Genomic DNA, 21,493 nt, shown 5'->3' with positions numbered 1-21,493 from the left:
GGACCACGACGCTCCTGAGCTCACATTTTCCTTGATGTTGCCTATGTTCGCATGGACTACTCAGTTTGTATATTTTATTAATGTTTTCATAGTTCCACACAACTTCTTCCTGTTTTCTCGATTGATCTGTGTTTAGTTTTTCAAGGCCTATCCACTGTGCCAACTTATAACTAAATCTGAGGGGGGTGCGATGGGGAGGTTCCCTTGTAAGCACTATGGGACTTAATCTCTGAGGTCATCAGTCCCTTAGACTTAGAACTACGTAAACCTAACTAACCTAAGGACATCACACACATTCATGCCAGAGGCAGCTTTCGAACCTGCGATCGGAGCAGCCGCGTGGATCCGGACTGAAGCGCCTAGAACCACTCGGTCGCAAAGGCCGGCCATCAAGAAATCCTCAAGATCTTTACCAAATACTGTTGTGACATCAGGCTAAGCGCTTCTCGAAAATCAAGTAAAATCCACCTGACTGCCTTGTTTCTTGTTGACCTTCAGGATGTCGCTGTAGTATTTCGTCTCAAAAGCAAAGAGATAGGAAACTCGTAAGCTAAGTCGCTAATATGACTAAACACAGCACATAGTCGTTCAGTAAGCACGTAACATACAACGGCATTTTATTGACACCGGGCACGTTTCATAGCGTGGAAATCTGACTAAAATAGGTGCTCGTATTATACGTTATTGTTGTCCTACGACAAATTGTTGGCTTTAAATTACGTACCGGAGATGGGCGTGGAAAAAAGCGCTGCAGCGATCTGTGCCGCAGCAGAACCACGTGTTCGTACAGCCGCGCCACACTAGAACACAGTACACAGCTCTCGTGGAAAGGTACGTACGTATTACGCAGTCAGCGCTCGGAGCAAAACAGCCGGCCACTGAGTCACAGGGAACTGCTCACAAAAGGAAAGCGTCCGCCGTAGCGAGAACTCAGCCAGCGTAGCAAGGAGAGAGCCGCTGCGCTGACAAGGCGATGAAGAAAATCGTGCTTGTCACGCAGGGGACAACTCGAGAAACCAGCCGAGATAACACGAGTTTCCTATCTCCCCCACATACCTCCATTTTTACAAGTTCTGGGAAAAATGGCTTTCGATGTTCTATAATCGCACTGTAACTTGGCACTTCCGACGGAGCGTGTAAAGCCAGGTTTCCACGTGTGGATACATTCGAATTCCATTGGCGTTTGCCGTACCACTGGAAGTTGAGCCGCGTTTCCATGTACAACTAAAGTGACGCCACAGCATGTGACATGACAATCGATCCGGCAATGGCGTCGTGTGTTTCTGCACGTTCTTGTCAAAATTTTAGTGGCACAGTTTTGAGCATCATCTATGAGTATTAATGTTTTGATGGGTTGTCACAAATGAATTGGGTTCTAAACAGGTTATAAATAACATGATTATTGTATGCGCAAAATGTAAGAACTGAAATATATTTACAGTCGAAATGAACCCTCATCTTTCGCTATACAACTTCTTTGCTGTGACTGTGGTTCATAGTGTAGCTACATTTGTATACGTAGACAGCATCAGTCTAACACTTGCGCTGAAACAGACTGTAATACAACTTGGAGCACTTATCAATACAAACTCTTTCTCATAGCTCTGTTCATTCAGTAGAAACTCTTCCCCGTTGCACTGTTCAGCTTTCACAAACATATGTACGGGCTTGCAGATTAACTTGAGAGAGTCTATGTGATTGCCACGGTACTCTTATCGCTGCTTGCTGTGGACTGAAATGTAGCCTGGTGTAGAACTGACCTCGTGTCGGTGTGACGGTCTATTTCAAGACAGGCCGTTGACGGTGGCGCGCAGAACTTCTATGGGAGTGTCTAGCTACTTCCTTCTCATTGATGTGGCCAGCGATGCTCCGATTGCAAGGAGCATCTCTGTGGTGTCGACAGCACGTGCGAGCGCTACGGCTGTCGACTGCGCTACATTTCGGACAGATATATGTGTTGCCATTCAGCTCATGGCATTACAACTGAGCCAAGAAGCCAGTAAGATGGAGAGATAGCATAAATGTTGGATTTGGGAGTCAATTTTGGGGAGAAATAACGCGGTGGCGTCAAACACAATTACAAAGGAAGCATTGCTCGAAAACGAAGCGCCGTTCACTGAGCGCTTTCAAATAACAAAAGTAAATGTGGAGTACTTGTTGAGCTGCATATCGAGATCCACTAAGAAATTCGAAACTCACATTAGAATGACATGTACGAGTTGTAATGTCCCAGTTCTGGCAAGACTCGTCACGCATCGGGACACGCATGTCTGCGAAAGAAACACAAAATAATTAAAAATCAATGTATCACTGCAGATTCCGGACCTACAAGTAACGGCTCACTCACTGGTGCATATTTTGTCCAATTATGTGTTTTATTTCCAAGTTCCGCAAACATTAAACACAAATTTTCCCCTGGTTAAAAATTCAGAGATAACAGTGACTGTAATAGATTACTGGCATACACTGTCCATTTACATTAATGTGACCATTGACTATGTTCGACGTTAGACTGCAATAACCACTCAAAGACGGCAGGTGGCACCACTAGCAGTGGAAGGTATATAAACACACTAAAAAAAAGTTTTGCATCACCTTCGTTCCGGGAGTTCCGGAACCTATACAGAAGATTGGAATAGAGATCAAGATAAACATCATTTTCTGCCATTTTTATTGGTCATGAAAACCACACATTGCTAATTTGTACCACCATACAGCGAGACCTTCAGAGGTAGTGCTCCGGATAGCTGTACACACCGGTACCTCTAATAGGCAGTAGCACGTCCTCTTGCACTGATGCCTGTATTCGTCGTGGCATACTATCCACAAGTTCATCAAGGCACTGGTGGTCCAGATTGTCCCACTCCTCAACGGCGATTCGGCGTAGATAACTCAGAGTGGTTGGTGAGTCACGTCGCCCGTAAACAGCCCTTTTCAATCTATGCCAGGCATGTTCGATAGGGTTCATGCCTGGAGAACATGCTGGCCACTCTAGTCGAGCGACGTCGTTATCCTCAAGGAAGTCATTCACAAGATGTGCACGAGGGGGCCGCGAATTGTCGTCCATGAAGACGAATGCCTCGCCAATATGTTGCACTATAGGTCGGAGGATGGCATTCACGTATCGTACAGTCGTTACGGCGCCTTCCATGACCACCAGCGGCGTCCGCCGGTCCCATATAACGCCACCCTAAAACATCAGGGAACCTCCACCTGGCTGCACTCGCTGGACAGTGTTTCTAAAGCGTTCAGCCTGACCGGGTTGCCTCTAAACACGTCTCCGACGATTGTCTGGTTGAAGGCATATGCGGCAGTCGTCGGTGAAGAGAACGTGATGCCAATCCTGAGCGGTCGATTCGGCATGTCTTTCGGCCTATCTGTACCATGCTGCAAGGTATCGTGGTTGCAAAGATGGACCTCACCATGGACGTCGGGAGTGAAGCAGCGAATCATGCAGCCTATTGCACACAGTTTTTCGTCGTAACACGACGTCCTGTGGATGCACGTAAAGCATTATTCAACATGGTGGCGTTGCTGTCAGGGTTCCTCCAAGCCATAATGCGTAGGTAGCGGTCATCCATTTCAGTAATGGCCCTTGGGAGGCCTAAGCGAGGCATTTCATCGACAGTTCTTGTCTCTCTGTATGTCGTACGTGTCCGAAAAACATCGCTTTGGTGAATTCCAAGACGCCTGGACACTTCCCCTTCCTGGCACAAAGTAACAATTCGGACGCGATCGAACCGCCGCATTGACCGTCTAGGCATGGTTGAACTACAGACAACACGAGCCGTGTACCTCCTTCCTGGTGGAACGACTGGAACTGATCGGCTGTCGGACCCTCTCCGTCTAATAGGCGCTGCTCATGCATGGTTGTTTACATCTCTGGGCGGGTTTAGTGACATCTCTGAAGAGTCAAAGGGACTGTGTCTGTGATACAATGTCCACAGTCAACGTCTGTCTTCAGGAGTTCTGGGAACCGGGGTGATGCAAAACTTTTTTTGATGTGTGTAATACATGTCGGAGGGACGCGGAAAACACGTTAAGCCGTTGTCGTAATGCGGAAACACAGCGATTTATCTAACGTCCTAAAGGGCGTGATTATTGGCTTTCGGGCCAAGCGTGGAAGCATTTACGAAATGGCTAAGTTTGTAAACTACTGCTGTGCACTATATTTAAAGTATACCGCGCATGGCAAACGCCGCTGTTCAATACCGGTGCCAAATGGTTCAAATGGCTCTGAGCAGCATGGGAATTAACATCCGAGGTCATCAGTCCCCTAGAACGTAGAACTACTTAAACCTAACTAACCTAAGGACATCATACACATCCATGCCCGAGGCAGGATTCGAACCTGCGATCGTAGCGGTCACGCGGTTCCAGACTGAAGCGCCTAGAACTGCACGGCCACACCGGTCGGCAATGCCGGCGCCGAAACAACTGTTGAGCATCACGACCCATAGATGACAAGGGTGAACGACGGCTGCGGAGGTGTGAACGGGCAAGTAGACGTGCAGCTGAGCAACTGACTGCCTAGGTGAACCAACGGGCTAGCAGCTAACTTCGCTGCTTACGAACCTTCGTAGCAGGCGCCTGTTTCACTCGCCCATGCTCACTGCCGTTCATCGGCGACGAGGACTGGAATTTGCACGCCTAATACCGCGACTGGACGTCCATGGAAGGGCGACAGGTGGTCTCGTCAAATGAGTTATGCTCCGTCGGGCATATGGCCGTTGGCGTGTAAGGCGTGAAACGGCTGAAAGCAAAGTCACTGCAACCAGGAGCGAGCGTTATGGTCTGGAGAATGTTTTCGTGGCATTGCCTGGCCGAACTCGTCATTCTGGAGGCACAGTGGATCAACACAAGTATGTATCTATCGTTAGGGACCACGTCCATCCCTATATGCAGTTTTTTTTTTCCTCAACACGATTACATCTACCAGTAGGGCAATGGGATATGTCAACAGCTCGTAACAGACGTGCGTGGTTTGAAGAGCACCTGTATGAGTTTACCGTATTAGCATGGCCATCAGAGTCCCCGGATTTATATTTGCTGTGCAGTGGCGTTTTACAGCTGCCAAGTAATTGTGAAACTTCATTATAGATGGCCGTCAGCTGTTAATTTTTACCTCCATGCTGCCACCTTCGATCAGTAGATCATTGTCAAGCCGAAGAGAAGTGTGAGCAGCTTGTCACTACATAATTTGAAGTGAACAACTTCGATGTAGAGAGAAAAACATTGCTTCTGTTACAATAAATAATATAAATAGTCTCGAAAAGACACAGAGAATCCTCGCGCAGCGGACCACGACACTAGAGTCAGCATGGCTCCACATCCCTATCGTTACCCTCCGGAACCTCACTGACTATCTTCCTGCACGTCTCGTGCTGCAAAATGTGGTTGCTTAGGCTTTTGACAGGTGTTCATATTGATGTGACTAGATAGTGTATTAAGGAACACTATGATGGAATCCAAATTCGGATGCGATCATTTTGAGAGGAAATGATTATTTAATATATACAGCAGCAACTTTTAAATACAGACAAAGAATTCAAACAACTCCTCTTCTTCCTAGAAGAGGCGCAGTACTATAAAGTCGACATTGGAGCCAAAGCAGGAGGCAAAACTCCTGTGGACAAAAGACGGTGTGTGTTCTCGAATAAGTCACAGAAAAGAATCCTTCACCATCGTCCCTCCCAACAGCTGGTACTAGCCCTATTTCTGAGGATGGAAGCACACCAGTGTGAGGACGTTCAGAAACTACTAAACCACAAGGCGCACCCGCGCCAGTCTCGGTTTTTCAGCTTCTCTCTGGTTGCAGCAAGACTACTCCGACCTGCACGCGCTGTACTCTCGACAACGCCTTGAGTCTGTTGCTTACGTTGAGTGGAAGGTGGGATCACGTATAGGCGCCGGCGTTCACTATCGGCGAGCGTGACTGTGTCACGATCTTGCCCTAGACGAGGACCCTCTGCCACGAGATAAGCGTCATCGCAGTCACCCTCACCGTTGCCCTTATATGTCGTGTCCGTTGATGTTACTCATTCGCCGAGATGCTTCTTCGTTTGCCTCCTACTAGTAACAAGACCGTTTTATGTGTGGAGACGGGACCAATGTACGCACACACACACACACACACACACACACACACACAGGTTTATAAACTCCGATGTGCAATCAAATTACGGGGTGGGAAGTTTTCCAAACTCTTAGCCAACGAAGGTAATGTAGGATCACCATCAGCATCCTATCCTCAGTGTTTCAATACGAACGAAATGATTACATAATCAGTTGCAAAGCGCTGTTGCAGACAGATGACCTTGGCCGCGATAAAGCCGCCGTCACGCTTGCTACGGGCGGAGCTAGATCTACTTCACCGTCAGCACGCAACTACGCCGACTTGGAATACGATCTGCCGCAGCACAAATTCCGTTCATGAGTTCAGCTCTCTCCGTAGTAGGTTAGACTCAAGAAGACTAACATACGTTACGGTTTAATTTATAATATTAGAGGCTAAGATCGCTTGATGTGAAATAAGAGGGAGATCGGAAAGTAACGCACAGTAAATTTTCCCACCCTGGTAGTGCAGCTGGAATGTTGAAATTTCACAGCGCTATAGTTTGAAGTTTGAGCTACAGGGAATGAATACTTTTTTTGTGTGGAAAGACAAGGAGTTAGGAAAGGAGATAAGGAATATTATTGTCTATAATACAACATACAGTCACCAGTAACTTTTATTTTACAATTGTTGTTGCCTACTTTGGCCCAAATAAACAGGTACACGGCAGCGTTCAGTTTCTTCTTTCTTCTTGTAGACAAAACAAAGGGCTTATCTGGAACAACAGTACCATAAGGGACCTTAGCTACTATTCCTGAATTCCCTGATATACTCCATGTCTTCCACGATAGAATATTTGCATCAGGGAAAGCTTCAATGCCATCGTAGTGTGCATGGTTCCTCCATGCAACAGCCAAAGTCAACCATATACTGCCTCCAAAGACAGCAGAAACGTCGCATGTGAACTGCGTTCTCAGTCCACGAAAGACATTTGGACCACCAGTGAGCTGCTGCTTATTGAATTGGCCAGCAAGGTCAACGTGTATTGCTTTCAAAGACTAGTACACAGGTACAATGCGCCGCCAACGGCGACGATAATGACGTCGCCCAGGTATTGCAGAGGTACATTAACACAAGCGAACGTTGCAAGCCAACGCCCAGTGAAACCCAAGAGCAAAGCGTCCGCTCCCGTCGACATCCGCAGGGCGAATGACGCCGCGTGCTGCGGCGCGTGTGACGTCAAACACCAGAAGCCGCGGTCGGCACGCTCCGCTCGAGGCCACCACTCGCTTCCGGTCTGCCAGGGCAGCCTGCGTATCAGCTTCCGGTCCAGCATTTTTAGCTCGCGCATTGTTGTGTTAATGTACCTCTGGAATGCCTGGGCGACGTAATTACCATCGCCGTTGGCGGCGCATTAGTGCCTGTGTACAAAAGTCTTTGAAAGCAATGGACATTGACGTTGCTGGCCAATGTGGACTGAGAATGCAAATCATATGAGATGCTTCTGCTTTCTTTGGATACAGTACATATTTGACTTTGGCTACGGTGGCCTTGAAGCTTTCCCTGATGCAAATATTCTATCGTGGAAGACATGGAGTATATCAGAGACTTCAGGAATACTAGCTAAGGTCCCACATGGTACTGTCGTTCCAGATAAGCCCTTTGTTTTGTCTACAAGAAGAAAGAAGAAAGAAGAAACTGAACGCTGACGTGCACCTGTTTATTTGGGCCAAAGTAGTGCTAGGTACTCGTCACCGTTCAGCTTCTTCTTTCTTCTTGTAGATAAAACAAAGGGCTTATCTGGAACGACAGTACTTCTGGCATTAAAAATGGAGCTTGGTTGGTTTTTAAATGTTAATAACATTATATGGGTTCAAATGGCTCTGAACATTATGGGACATAACTTCTGAGGTCATCAGTCCCCTAGAACTTAAACCTAACTAACCTAAAGACATCACACACATCCGTGCCCGAGGCAGGATTCGAACCTGCGACCGTAGCGGTCGCGCGGTTCCAGACTGTAGCGCCTAGAACCGCTCAGTCACGCCGGCCAGCAACGACACTATAAATTTATGTTTAAATAAATTAACATTTACTTTCTTTTTTAAATTTATGGAAGCTCACTTTCATCCTGCTACCTGGGATCCATCACCGATAATTCTCTTTCAGTAAATGACGATATGAGGTGATCAGAAAGCGTATAAAATAAAATTTTTAATTTATTTTGTGACTTAATCACTTGCTTTAACTATATAACGTCGAAGGCATTTTTTTCGCAAGAAATATTTGTCATTAGTCGTTAATTGTCTTTGAAAACTTAGTTTCAGGATGTGAATCATTCTTTCAGATGTTGTATAAGGCAGTAATTAATCCCGAGAACCAGTTTTTATATAGTCATATGGTTTCTTTCATTTCCACGCTACTGGATGTTTCGGCCATTTGTTCCAAAGTTCACAAATGGGTAAACACCTGGACGAAAAGCTGAACTAATAGCCGGCCGCTGTGGCCGAGTGGCTCTAGGCGCTTCAGTCCAGAACCGCGTTGCTGCTACGGTCGCAGGTTCGAATTCTGCCTCAGGCATGGATGTGTGTGATGTCCTTAGGTCAGTTAGGTTCAAGTAGCTCTAAGTCTAGAGGACTGATGACCTCAGATGTTAAGTCCCATGGTGCTTAGAGCCACTGGAACCACTTTTGAACTAATAGAAGCAATTATCGGAACGACCATAACAGTGACGACTGATGTCAAGCGATAACACAGAGGAGTTAAGAATACCGTTTAAGCACTGCCAAAACGACCGAATGTCTCACCTGAATGCACCGGGGATCCGGGCGACTGTTTTCATTCGATTGCAACCACCGACAGATTTCACTCAAAAGAATCCATCGATATTTCAAGCGACGCGTAAAACTACAACCATTACCCAAAAACTGATTGAAACGGTTGTTTTCATAGTTTGTTCCCACTGGTAGCAGACATCTGGCGCGGCGAGCATGAGTTTCCGTGCAAGACTCGTAGACACTAGTGCGCCATTTGTCGCACTGCTGTTACGGCGAGGGAGGGCGTTCTACCAAATTTAAAAGAAGGGGCATATCCAGTATAAGACGGAGTAGGTCTAGCTAGGATAATTTAAGCTACAAGTCTTCTAATTTTTATTAGGAATTTGCATCATTTAATGCCAATGGATGGGATACCCTAGCCAATGTTCTCATATTTTTCTGTAGTTTTTCTTGTTCACTCTTACAACCAATTGAAATGAGATTGCCGAAGTTTATTATATTATATTTTATAGATTCTGAACAGTGGCGTGCTAAACTTTTCAAAACTATGTAAGTTCTCGGTTCCACATAACGCTAAAAATAATCACAAAGGTTCGGGAAGACCGTCGGATGTCACAGAAAAGGTAAAACGGAAGCTGCAATGCAAAATAATTTTTTATAACGGATTTAGAGAAAATTTTCCTTTGATTTCATAAAAAATTTGAATATTTCTTAAGCAATTGTTCAAGTTTCAGCTTGGAACTATTATCGGTATCATCGGCACAATATCATCTTCTTAGCTTCTTTCGTGACCTTTAATTTCGAAAAATTTGCTTCATCATTTTGAAGTGGTTTCAGAATGAGATAGGGAGCTGTAATCAACAGTATTTAATTTCAGATAGCGACTGGAAGCGGTACAGTGCTTGCAATACTGTGGGTTACGTTCAATGCCAAAGAGAGGTACCGGCACTGAAAGCGTCAGCTGTGTCACATCTTGAACAATATTCAGTGAATAGTCATTAAATAACTTCTCACAAAAGTTTAGCTTCTGGCACATGATCAGCACTTTAAACGTGTGGCCATTTTTTGACAGATGCTTGGAAGCAAGAGGGGAAGATAATCCAAAGATCAAAATACTATGACGACGAAGTAATATATTCATTAAAGTGTACTTCATACTAAGCTGACCATCAGTCCGGAGTTTTGTTTTTCGGGACAGTCACGATTTCTGTAACTCTGTCTTGAATATTTCCAAAAGTAAGCCTGGGCACCTATTATGAAACGATTTACTCTGAATTAGATATTTGTCACCTGAATCGGAATATGTTATTATTGGTCTTCGTTAAGTTGGCCAAACTATTTGAGAAAGAGACTGCTCTTACCAAAAAGTGTCCTCTTACATTGCAACATACTATGTCGTTGGTTTTGGCGTCAACAGCGCTGTGCACGTTGCGCACATGGCATAATGCAGCTTTTTACCACCATATGTCATATGCACGAACGAAACTATGTTGTGTCGTGTGTTACGTTATATTAAGTTATGTAAGTTAGTTGCTTTTCATCGTCATACTTCCCTGTAAGAATGATTGCTCGTTCAAAGACAAACTGCAAAAAGAATTTCCATTGATCAGTGTCATTAATCCTTCGGACTCAAGAGGGGGTAGTCTTCGCATATCATACAACTCAGCACACCCGTAGCTTCACAACTATGGATTGCACATCGAAGCTTCTTCAAGCAAGACTAGAGCCTAAATCTGCATGTGCACGTACAAAAACAGAGGCCATAACAGTGAATGTGTTAGCTCCTTATACTTTAGCTATGCCGCGAGGTGAATTAGAAAATGTGACATTTATTCTACTTCTTATTTATGCACATAACGGTAAAGAGATTTAGGTTTCTCCTCTCCTTGTTACATATTTTGATTACAAAAATGAGGTAAAGTCATGAATATTAGAATTGAAATCAGTGCTTAGGAAACATTTACTATTGTGAGTGATTATTTAACAGAGAGCTCAGAGAAAATGGTGCGGAAGCTGTAGAAACTATGAAATCAATGTTAAACTTGTGTTGAATGTTTTAATATGCTGTCGGATACAGACATGCTGAAGAAGATTCACAGCACCGATAATTACTCCTTGATATTAGAAGGTCCAGGGTGAACATAAAGTCCGGGAACACTTTCAATTATTTATTGCACAAGAACCAAACATTGTACAGATATCATACACATGTCATTTTGAAGAGAAACCCTGAAAATTTTTTTCATGTATACCGCCACAGCGTAATTTGTTAATTTGCCGATAGTGAGCGCTAGTCGCAAATATGGCGAGTTCAGGTGTGGAGCGAGCTTTCTATGTGTTGGAGTTCGACAAAAACAAGCTTGCTACAGCTGTTGAACGGATGTCTACAACCAAGTACGGCAAGAAGCCGCCAACAAGGAAGGCCATTTACCACTGGCACAACAAATTCGTTACGTCGGGTTGCTTGTGCCCAGCAAAGTGAAGCGGACATCCCAGTATGAGTGAAGTGAATGTGGAGCACGTACGAGAGACATTCATAAGGAGTCCAAAGAAATCGGTGCGTCGTGCCTCCCGTGAACTAGAAATGTTTGTTAAAAAACTTTCAGAGTTTCTCTTCGAAGTGCAATATGTATGACATTTGTACAATGTTTAGTTCTTGTGCAATAAATAATTGAAAGCGTTCCCGGACTTTATGTACACCCTGTATACTACAGGGCCATTCTCGAAGGATTTTACAACTTAATTTTGTTGAGTAGGCTTGCAATGAAGTGACAAAATTCATGAGATAGCGACATCCGCATATACAGATGTCGCTAGTATGCGTACACAAGGTAAATAGGGCAGTGCTTGGCTGAGCTGTCATTTGTACTCAGGCCATTCATGTGAAAGGGTTTTCGGCGTGAAACGCGGTGTGATAGTTGGAGCTAGAGCATGGGAGATTCGATTTCGGAAATCGTTAGGGAATTCAATATTCCGAGGTCCACAGTGTCAAGAGTACGCCAAGAATCCAATTTTCAGGCGTTACCTCTCGGCCGGCCGGAGTGGCCGAACAGTTCTAGGCGCTACAGTCTGGAGCCGCGCGACTGCCACGGTCGAATCCTACCTCGGGCATGGATGTGTGTGAAGTCCTTAGGTTACTTAGGTTTAAGTAGTTCTAAGTTCTAGGGGACTGATGACCACAGATGTTAAGTCCCATAGTGCTCAGAGCCATTTGAACCATTTGAACGTTACCTCTCACCACAGACAAAACATAGTGGCCGACGCCCATCGCGTAACGACCGAGAGCTCCGGCGTTTGCGTAGAGTTGTCAGTGTTAACAGACAAGCAAAGCGTGAAGTAACCACAGAAATCAATTTGGGATGTACGACGAACGTATCTCTTAGGACACTGCGGCGAAATTTGGTGTCAATGGGGCTAAGGCTGCCAGACGATCGACACGAGAGCCACCGGCCGTTGTGGCCGAGAGGTTCTAGGCACTTCAGTCCGGAATCGTGCTGCTGCTACGGTCGCAGGTTCGAATCCTGCCTCGGGCATGGATGTGTGCGATGTCCTTATGTTAGTTAGGTTTAAGTAGTTCTAAGTTCTAGGGGACTGATGACCACAGCTGTAAAGTCCCATAGTGCTCAGAGCCATTTGAACCATTTTGAATAACATTCTGGACAATTTGAGCGAATACTTTAGCCACTCAGATCGCCCGACATGTACACCATCGTACATTTATTGGAGATAATCGAGAGATCGGTTCGTGCACAAACTCCTGCACCAGCAATATTTTTGCAATTATGGACGGCTGTAGAGGCAACATGACTTATTGTTTCTGCAGGGGACTTCCAACGACTTGTTAAGTCTATGCCACGTCGAGGTGCTGCGGCACGCCGAACAAACGAAGGTCCGACACGATATTAGAAGGTATTCATGACTTCCATCACCTTAGCGTACACAGGTAGTGGAGGATTAGCCATGTAGCAAAATGCTGCAAGTTTCATCCCATTGTATTGTATTGTATGGAACTGGGGACCTAAAAGCAACGGAGAGGCTACGTCCCCGCCATAGCCAATAACCCAGGGTTATTGTGCGCTTCGGCCCCCAGTGGACCCTCCCAGGAACGTCTCACACCAGACGAGCGTAACCTCAATGTCTGCGTGGTAGTGCGATTATCGTGTACGCGTACGTGGAGAAATTATTTGCGCATCAATCGTCGACATAATGTAACTGAGGCGGAATAAGAGGAAACAGCCCGCATTCGCCGAGGCAGATGGAAAACCGCCTTAAAAAAAACATCCACAGACTGGCCGGCACACCGAACCTCGACAGTAATCTGTTGGGCGGATTCGTGCCGGTGACCGCCCGGAAAGCAGTTCGTCCCATACATTCACTTTAAGTCACACTTTAATTTACTCTTTGGTGAATATGCCTGCCCATTGGTCATACAGCAAACATCCCACATGACGTCAGTTTCTCGCCACACTTTATTCTGCATATCTGGCGTCAGTTATGCAGTGTTAGTCTATATGGCTTCAGGTGCAGTCTTTCTCGTAACACTGTCCAGGCAGTTGGTTGAGGAACTCCAAGCATTAGCCACGCATAATGCGTTCATTTCCTGGGACTGCGAGCAAAGCTAGCTCTCGCTCTCTCTCTCTCTCTCTCTCTCTCTCTCTCTCTCTCACTCACTCACTCGCTCGACGACAGGCTTTGAAACTCGAGGGCAACTTGGAGATTTGTTATGACGAATGCTACAACTAGTTTGAACGAAATTCTGGCACCAGGAGTAAATTGTAGGCCTACTAGCGGGTTCCTTACAGTATTTGGTACGAAGTTGTTAACCCTTTGTATCCGTCTTTGTTAGTTCCATTCAAAACACGCAACGAACACATCCAGATCCTTTGAAGCCTGCCATTTTTGAATTATAACTTTCTGTCGTTCCTAGCGGCGGAATTGTGTTCTATAACACTATGTGCACGAAAGTTTCACTACCAGATGGTACATTAACTACATAATTTTAAATTTTCTGGTTCCTATTAGTGAAGCCGGCCGGAGTGACCGAGCGGTTCTACGCGCTACAGTCTGGAACCGCGCGACCGCTTCAGTCGCAGGTTCGAATCCTGCCTATGGCATGGCTGTGTGTGATGTCCTTAGGTTAGTTAGGTTTAAGTAGTTCTAAGTTTTAGGGGACTGGTGACCTCAGAAGTTAAGTCCCATAGTGCTGAGAGCCATTTGAACCTATTGGTGGAATTCGGTACTACAACAATAAGTGAATGAAAGCAAGTATTTTGGTACAAGATGCCACCTTAACTTCTTATCTAAATCGTCTCAATAAAAGTCTATACATAAATGAAGTTGTAAAATCCTTTAAGCATCAGCCCACGTAACTACGCAGGTTTCTGCCGCCACTCAGCTAATAAGTTTCCTGGATGTGGTTCCGCGCCAAACGGAAAAGAAAGGCTAAAGGCTATGTTGGAGAAACGGACGTTGCGGCCACGGTTGCAGTGGCCTACTTCTGAATCTACAGTAGACCCAGAAGAATGCCACTGCAAGCATGGCCGAAACGTTGGCTTCTCCAGCATGTTCTTTTTTTTCTACATTATGACGTTGTATCATACCCAGAAAACTTTTGTTTCAAATAAAGTGTAAATTACTGTTCATTTTGTAACAAACAGTGTGTAAGTAGGCCGTTTAGGTTTTCTTATTGGTAACGCCACCTCTGTATAAAAATCACTGGCTGTGCTGTGTGCAGTCTGTGGCTAGTTTGCATTGTTGTCTGCCATTGTAGTGTTGGGCAGCGGCAGCTGGATGTGAACAGCGCGTAGCGTTGCGCAGTTGGAGGTGAGCCGCCAGCAGTGATGGATGTGGGAAGAGAGATGGCGGAGTTTTGTAATTTGTCATGAACTGCTATATATATTATGACTATTAAGGTAAATACAGTGTTTGTTCTCTATTAAAATCTTTCATTTGCTAACTATGCCTATTAGTAGTTAGTGCCTTCCGTAGTTTGAATCTTTTATTTAGCTGGCAGTAGTGGCGCTCGCTGTATTGCAGTAGCTTGAGTAGCGAAGATTTTTGTGAGGTAAGTGATTTGTGAAACGTATAGGTTAATGTTAGTCAGGGCCATTCTTTTGTAGGGATTTCTGAAAGTCAGATTGCGTTGCGCTAAAAATATTGTATGTCAGTTTAAGCACAGTCATGTATAATTGTTCTAAGGGGACGTTTCATATGTCGACCCTTAGCCTAGGATACCTCACTGGAATCTTCTGATTTTTTTCTTGTAGTTTGTGTAATTAGTGTAGCTTTTGTTTATTGCTAGCGCGTAATTATAGAGAGAATTTCCTTTGTAGTTGTAGTTTTTCATTGTTGTACACAGTTGTGGCATGCATTTAGATTTGCACCAAGTATTTCGCAGCTGCGCTTGCAATTAACTAGATATTATTTTCAGTGTTATGTTAATGTGTTCCCCTATTTTTCCTATTCAAATTGTGTTTTTCTGTGTCGTCGTGTGAAATATTGTGACAATAATGGCGTGTGAAAAACGTAATACTAGGCTCCAAAGTAAACTGAGAAATGACAGTGAAGACGAAAGCAGTGTGTTAGCGCCGCAGAGTAATGAATTAACTAATGTCCAAAGTAGTAATTTGGTAATTGTGCATAGGGAAATGGAGCGGGCAGCAAATAATGGTGTAGACAGTGAAACAAGTAGTGAACAGGGAAGCATTATCGATCGATCGATCGGCAACAGCTCGCCTCAGGAATACGAAATGACAGGACACAATCTTGCAAATACTGTAGATTCAGGTTTTGGGTCCTCACCGTTTTCTCAAATGAGTCAAGACACATTTTCTGCTTGTCAAAATGTGAATGTTGCCGGTGAAAATACACTGCCAAAAAGCATAGAGAAACAGATTCCAGACACTAATACATTATTATTGCAATTAATGCAACAAATGGAACAAAATCAGAGACAAATGGGACAAAATCTTCAAAAGTTAGACACAGTGGAACAAAATCTTAAAAAGTTAGACAGAGTGGAACAAAATCTTAAAAAGTTAGACACAATGGAACAAAATCAGAGACAAACACAGCAAAAGCTTCAAAAGTTAGACTCATTGGAACAAACTCTTGAACAAACACGTGAAGATTTCACTACTGAGTTACATAACATTGAATCGAATTGTCAAAAAGTCTGTAATGACGTAAAAACACAAATTTGTGAGCATTTTCAACCTATTTTTTCGCGGCATGAAAATGCATTACAGAATCACGAAGCAGCCATAAAAGAACTGCAAACCATTGTTCATGAAAATCGTGAGACCTTGTCGGCATTTACCGATCCGGTTACGCAACTTGTAAGAACTCAAGAAAACTTAAAGGACACAGTAGATACGATTTCAACACAAATGGACACTCTGAAACTTGGTTCAGAAAAACACACTGAGGAACACTATCGGAGAATGTAGCCGAACTTTCGGATCAGTTCACTAACTTATCTACGAAGGTAGATGATAATCTGAACGACACAAAACCGGTAGTCTTTAATGACACAGAAGAGTGCGAACAAATTAGGAAATTCAAACAAAATCAGAATCAAATTAATACGCAACACCAAAGAGAAATCCGGGAAGTACAAGATCAGCTGACTCAGGTAATACAAGAATTACGTATTTCAGAGGCCACTCGTGCTCCAATACGGGAAGAGGGACTTAGAAATACGGAACAACCACAAAATAATAACACAGGACACTTCGGAAATTATGAAAGAAATTGGCAAGGCGCATTGGATTTTGAGATGGAACCGCCGACACGACGTAACAATGACCGATATGCTACTTGCCGACACGATGATTTTGACTATAAGCTGTTCATTACTACACGTAAATTTAAAACATTTAAGAATTCTGGCAACGACATTCACCCACAAGCGTGGCTCTATCAATTCTCTCATTGTTTTCCTCCCAACTGGTCATTAGAGCACAGATTAGAATTTATGTGTGGCTATTTAGAGAATGAACCAGCTGTAAGAATGCGGTCGGTCATTCACAATTGTCACAGTGAAGGAGAATTTTATCATGCCTTCCGCTCAGCATATTGCTCTCAAGCCACACAAGACCGAGTAAAACATGGCATCATAATGATGAAACATTTCGAACAATCTGAATTTTCCAGTCTTGTGAAATATTTTGAAGACATGTTGCACAAGAATCAGTACCTGTCAAACCCATACAGCCCCTCAGAACTCATCCGCATTTGCTTAATCAAATTGCCTGAACATTTACCACATATTATTTTGGCAGGACGTTGCAAAGACGACATTGAGGCTTTTCAGGGACTCTTACAAGAATTAGAAATTGACACAGACAGTCGCGGGATGCGAAAACAGGAAAACAGTCACTACAGGTCACATCCGTCACAATTCCGTGACGACAGAAACGATAACTGGACGCGACAAGGCTATTCTCACCACACATTTCGTGACCAAAACAGACACCACCCGTATGACAATCGTTGGCAGAGTAGTAATAATTACAGGGAAAGATCACCTCTCCACGGTAATGACTATTACAGAGACAATCAGAGAAACAGACAATATGGGAACCAAAACAATTATTATTATGGGAGACAGAATAACTTTAGACGCAACGGTCCACCGTGCAGTGATAATTCAGGGAGAAATTCTCCACCACTTAACCGAGAAGAAAGAAACTACAGGAACTACCGACATTACGACAGACGATATGATCGTAACGACAGACCTGAATTGCATCAGAACTGGCGTGATTCAAACAGAGCAGGGCCCTCTCGACAAAGTGAATTTGTAGAAGTTAGGTCTCCAAACCCCAATAACGACGCGCGCCAACAAAGAGACAATAGGCAATGACTCATACCGCTGGCAGCCACAAAACGTACGTATGAAACTAATGACGCAGCTGCCGTAGCTAGTAATTACGTCAAAATGGAAGACATTAGGGACATCTTACTCCAGGAACACGACGTAAAAAATAACAACATTGCATATCCTGTGATTCACATTACAGTAAATAACGTAAAATTTACGGCAGTACTTGACTTTGGCAGTCCCATTTCAGTAATTAGTGAAACAGCTTTTAGCAAATGCAACAAATCGAACGATTGCCCCACACTTCCGTTACGTAAGATTAAATTACAAGGTGCAATCTTTGGAAAAAGTGTAGATGTACGCCAACAAACCAATTTAGAATTCCTTTGCCAAAGCCACAGCTTCTCTATGAACTTTTTTATTGTTCCATTATTGTCGACGGAAATTATATTGGGAGTAGACTTTTTGAATGAATACAAAGCAATCTTAAACTTTCACGATGCGGAAATAAGTTTAGAGAAGGAAGGTAAGTCAATAGCTTTGAAATTTGAAGATTGGCTCTCAAACCATGACGAGGAAATTAATCGGCTTTACCTTCTGTTAGACAACAGTTCGGATTTTTCTACGGAACTAGACACTAACAATAACTCTGCAAGTACTGACAGGATGATATCAACGGCATATTTGAAATTAATGAGTTAATTCAGAATAAAATTCAAACAATTGAGAATTGTAATGACACTGATAGGCAGGACCTTTTTGAGATTTTACAAGCACATTCCACAGTTTTTACTCATAAAACAGGAACAATCAAGGGATTTCGATACCAATTTCGTGTTCGTGAGCATACTAAATTTTGTGTTAGACCATATGTAATTCCAGCACATTATAGGGACCGTGTTAGAACAGAAATACAATCTATGCTTGACGAGGGCATTATTGAGCCTGCAGTAAGCTCATACAACAATCCATTACATGTTGTTGAGAAGAAAAATGGATCGATCAGGCTTGTCTTAGATTCGAGACAAATCAATACTATCATTATTCCTGAAACAGACAGGCCGCAAACGTTGGAAGAACTTCTTCAAAATTTTAATGGTGTAAAAGTGTTGTCTTCCATTGATCTCAGATCCAGCTTTTATCAGATCGAACTTCATCCAGAATGTAGAAAATACACAGTTTTCCTTTTTTTCGGCGTTTGTTATCAGTTTCGGAAACTTCCTTTTGGTTTGAACATTTCTTCGGCAGCATTCATTCGCGGGCTAAATTCCATATTACCTGAGTTCTTAAAACGTCACATCACCTTATATGTGGACGATATTCTAATAGCAGAAGCTTCATGGGAACAACATAATCGCATCCTCAACAGTTTGTTACGTATTTTTGCAGAATCTGGAATTACAGTTAACTTGGAAAAGTCTTAATTCGGTAGGTCAAAGGTGAGGTTTTTGGGACATATTATTCCTTCTGAAGGCATTCAGCCGGATCCTGAAAAGTTAGAAGCAATCAGAGCCATTCCAGTTCCATCCACAAAAAAACAAGTCCGCAGTTTTCTAGGTCTCGCAAATTTTTACCGTCGTTTTCTGAATATGCAAATTCTTGTTACACCAAAACTTTGTTCTCTCACTGGAAAAAATACTATTTGGAACTGGGACGAAAAAGCACAGTTGGAATTCAATTCTTTGAAAGAAGCGTTACTTCATGCGCCAATATTAGCTCATCCAGATCTGTCACAAGATTTCTGCCTTAGCACGGATTCTTCTAAAGTCGGTCTTGGTGCCCATTTATTTCAAGAAGCCACAGAAAATGACATTACTGTTCAGAAAACCATTTCTTTTGCTAGCCGAGTGCTAACAAAATCTGAAAAAAATTATTCCGTTACTGAATTAGAAGCTTTAGCTATCGTTAGGGCATTTAACAAATTCCGTTTCTTTCTTTCTGGTAAGCACGTAAAAGTATACAGTGATCATCGTGCATTACAATTTCTTATGTCTTCAAAATTAAATCATGACAGGTTAAAACGTTGGGCATTGTTTCTGCAAGAATTCCGCTTCACAATAGTCTACATTCCCAGGAAGGAGAACATTGTTGCGGACGCACTGTCACGCGCACCGGCTCGGCTTGAGAAAAGTAACACAGAAGGCAACCTTGAGAAAAATTTCAGTATTCTTTACATTCAGAAAGTCGCCTTTGAAAACTTCATCACCACATCTTTAAAGGACATTGCTCATGAACAAGATAAAGATCCGATTTGGAAAGACATCAAAAGCAAATGGCATGAAAAGACACACACACAGATTCGGCATTATTACCTGGTTAGAAACAACATACTCTTCAAACGCTGCACTGTTGATGACAAGCTATGGGTACTTTGCATCCCAGACGATTTTGTTAATAAGCTCATTTGGTACATTCATTTCAGCTATGCACATTTTGATCCACGAAAATGTTATCATATTCTTCGAACGACTTGTTATTTTAACAATATGGAAAAGAGAATTCGAAGAGTCCTGTCTATTTGTAAACTATGTCAAAAGGCTAAACCATCTACTATCTCACATCGTGCTCCGTTGTTTCCTATCATTCCTTCTAAATTAAAAGAATTTGCTGCAGTTGATCTATTGGGACCCCTTGTCAGAACATCCAATGGATTTTCGTACTTTCTAGTCGCTGTTGAACTTACTTCAAAATTTGTTTCTTTCACTCCGTTAAAGCCACTGGACGATCTGTATCCAACGCCTTTGTTAAAAATTTCTTACGTGAAGTTGGCCACGTTGCTAAAGTCATTTCAGATAACGGACCGCAATTTAGATCTGCTGTTTGGTCACGCATGCTTCGGAATCATAAAATCAAACCTGTTTTTATTTCATTGTACTCACCACATTGCAACCCATCTGAAAGGATTATGAAAGAAATCAATAAGCTTTGCAGACTTTATTGTCACAGAAAGCATCAGCATTGGGACGGATATTTACAATTATTTCAAAATGTGCTGAATGAAATGCCTCATGACTCCACTGCTTTACCACCTACTCTTGTACTGAAGAATGAAGAACCACCGAACAGAATCAGAGAGCTTGTACCTTTCCCGAATACACGTAAACTTCGACACAAAGACATAATTGGTTTGGCTCTTAAAAATATAAAATCTGCAGCAGACAAAAGGAGAAAACTACACGGTAAAGCAAATGCAAAGAAATTATACATTGGTCAGAAAGTTCTCATTAAAGCTCATTCATTGTCACATAAGAAGAAACACTTGAGTCACAAATTCTTTCTAGTTTACAATGGACCTTACAGAATCCGACGTATACCACATGATAATAGCGTTGAAGTTGAAACTCTGCGTACTCGGAAGAGTAAAGGTTTACACCACATTTCACATGTAAAACCGTTTATTGAAAGATAATCTGCTTTTTAACTTAGTCTTTGCCATAAAATTTTTCGCTTCACATTTCTAGTATGCATTGTCAGACTTAGAATCTGGTACCATGCAACAATGTTTGAAGTTAAATATCCAATCAAGAACCTAGGGAACATTTTTAAACAGAAATTACGAATGCATTGTTATTGGGAAGAGACGACCCAGTGTTATTGTGTGTGTGCATTCTTGCTTGTTAGTTGCATGATTATGTAACGACTATAAGGCTTAGATACTTAGAACATTTACCAGTACTGCTAATGAGATTTTAATGCAACATTTTGGTTTACTTGAAAATACATTCTGGATTTAAAGTACTTTCAGTGAGATACCAGATGACACAGTGGTTAGTTTATGTGACAGCTACACGATTTTATCACGACGCTACTAATGAGTGACAATTTACAATGTTGCTT

At 43.0% G+C, this 21,493-nt stretch overlaps 1 protein-coding gene across 4 annotated transcripts in view; it reads right to left on the bottom strand.

Moving 5' to 3' along the window:
- The window catches only part of LOC126457023 (lactosylceramide 4-alpha-galactosyltransferase-like), a 468,934-nt gene that overhangs the window by 248,408 nt on the left and 199,033 nt on the right, over positions 1 to 21,493 (bottom strand). The window contains exon 1 of one of the 4 annotated variants that reach the window (XM_050092999.1): positions 725 to 860. The exons of the other annotated variants lie outside the window; for them this stretch is intronic. The gene's annotated coding sequence lies outside the window, so the exon portion shown is untranslated. Of the gene's footprint in view, positions 1 to 724; positions 861 to 21,493 lie in introns of those variants that run through there. 4 annotated transcript variants of the gene reach the window in all.

The sequence above is a fragment of the Schistocerca serialis genome, chromosome 2, assembly GCF_023864345.2.
Source record: "Schistocerca serialis cubense isolate TAMUIC-IGC-003099 chromosome 2, iqSchSeri2.2, whole genome shotgun sequence".
Classification (NCBI taxonomy): Eukaryota; Metazoa; Arthropoda; class Insecta; order Orthoptera; family Acrididae; genus Schistocerca; species Schistocerca serialis.
Note: the sequence above shows the minus strand (reverse complement) of the source record. Positions and strands in the feature narration are given on the sequence as shown.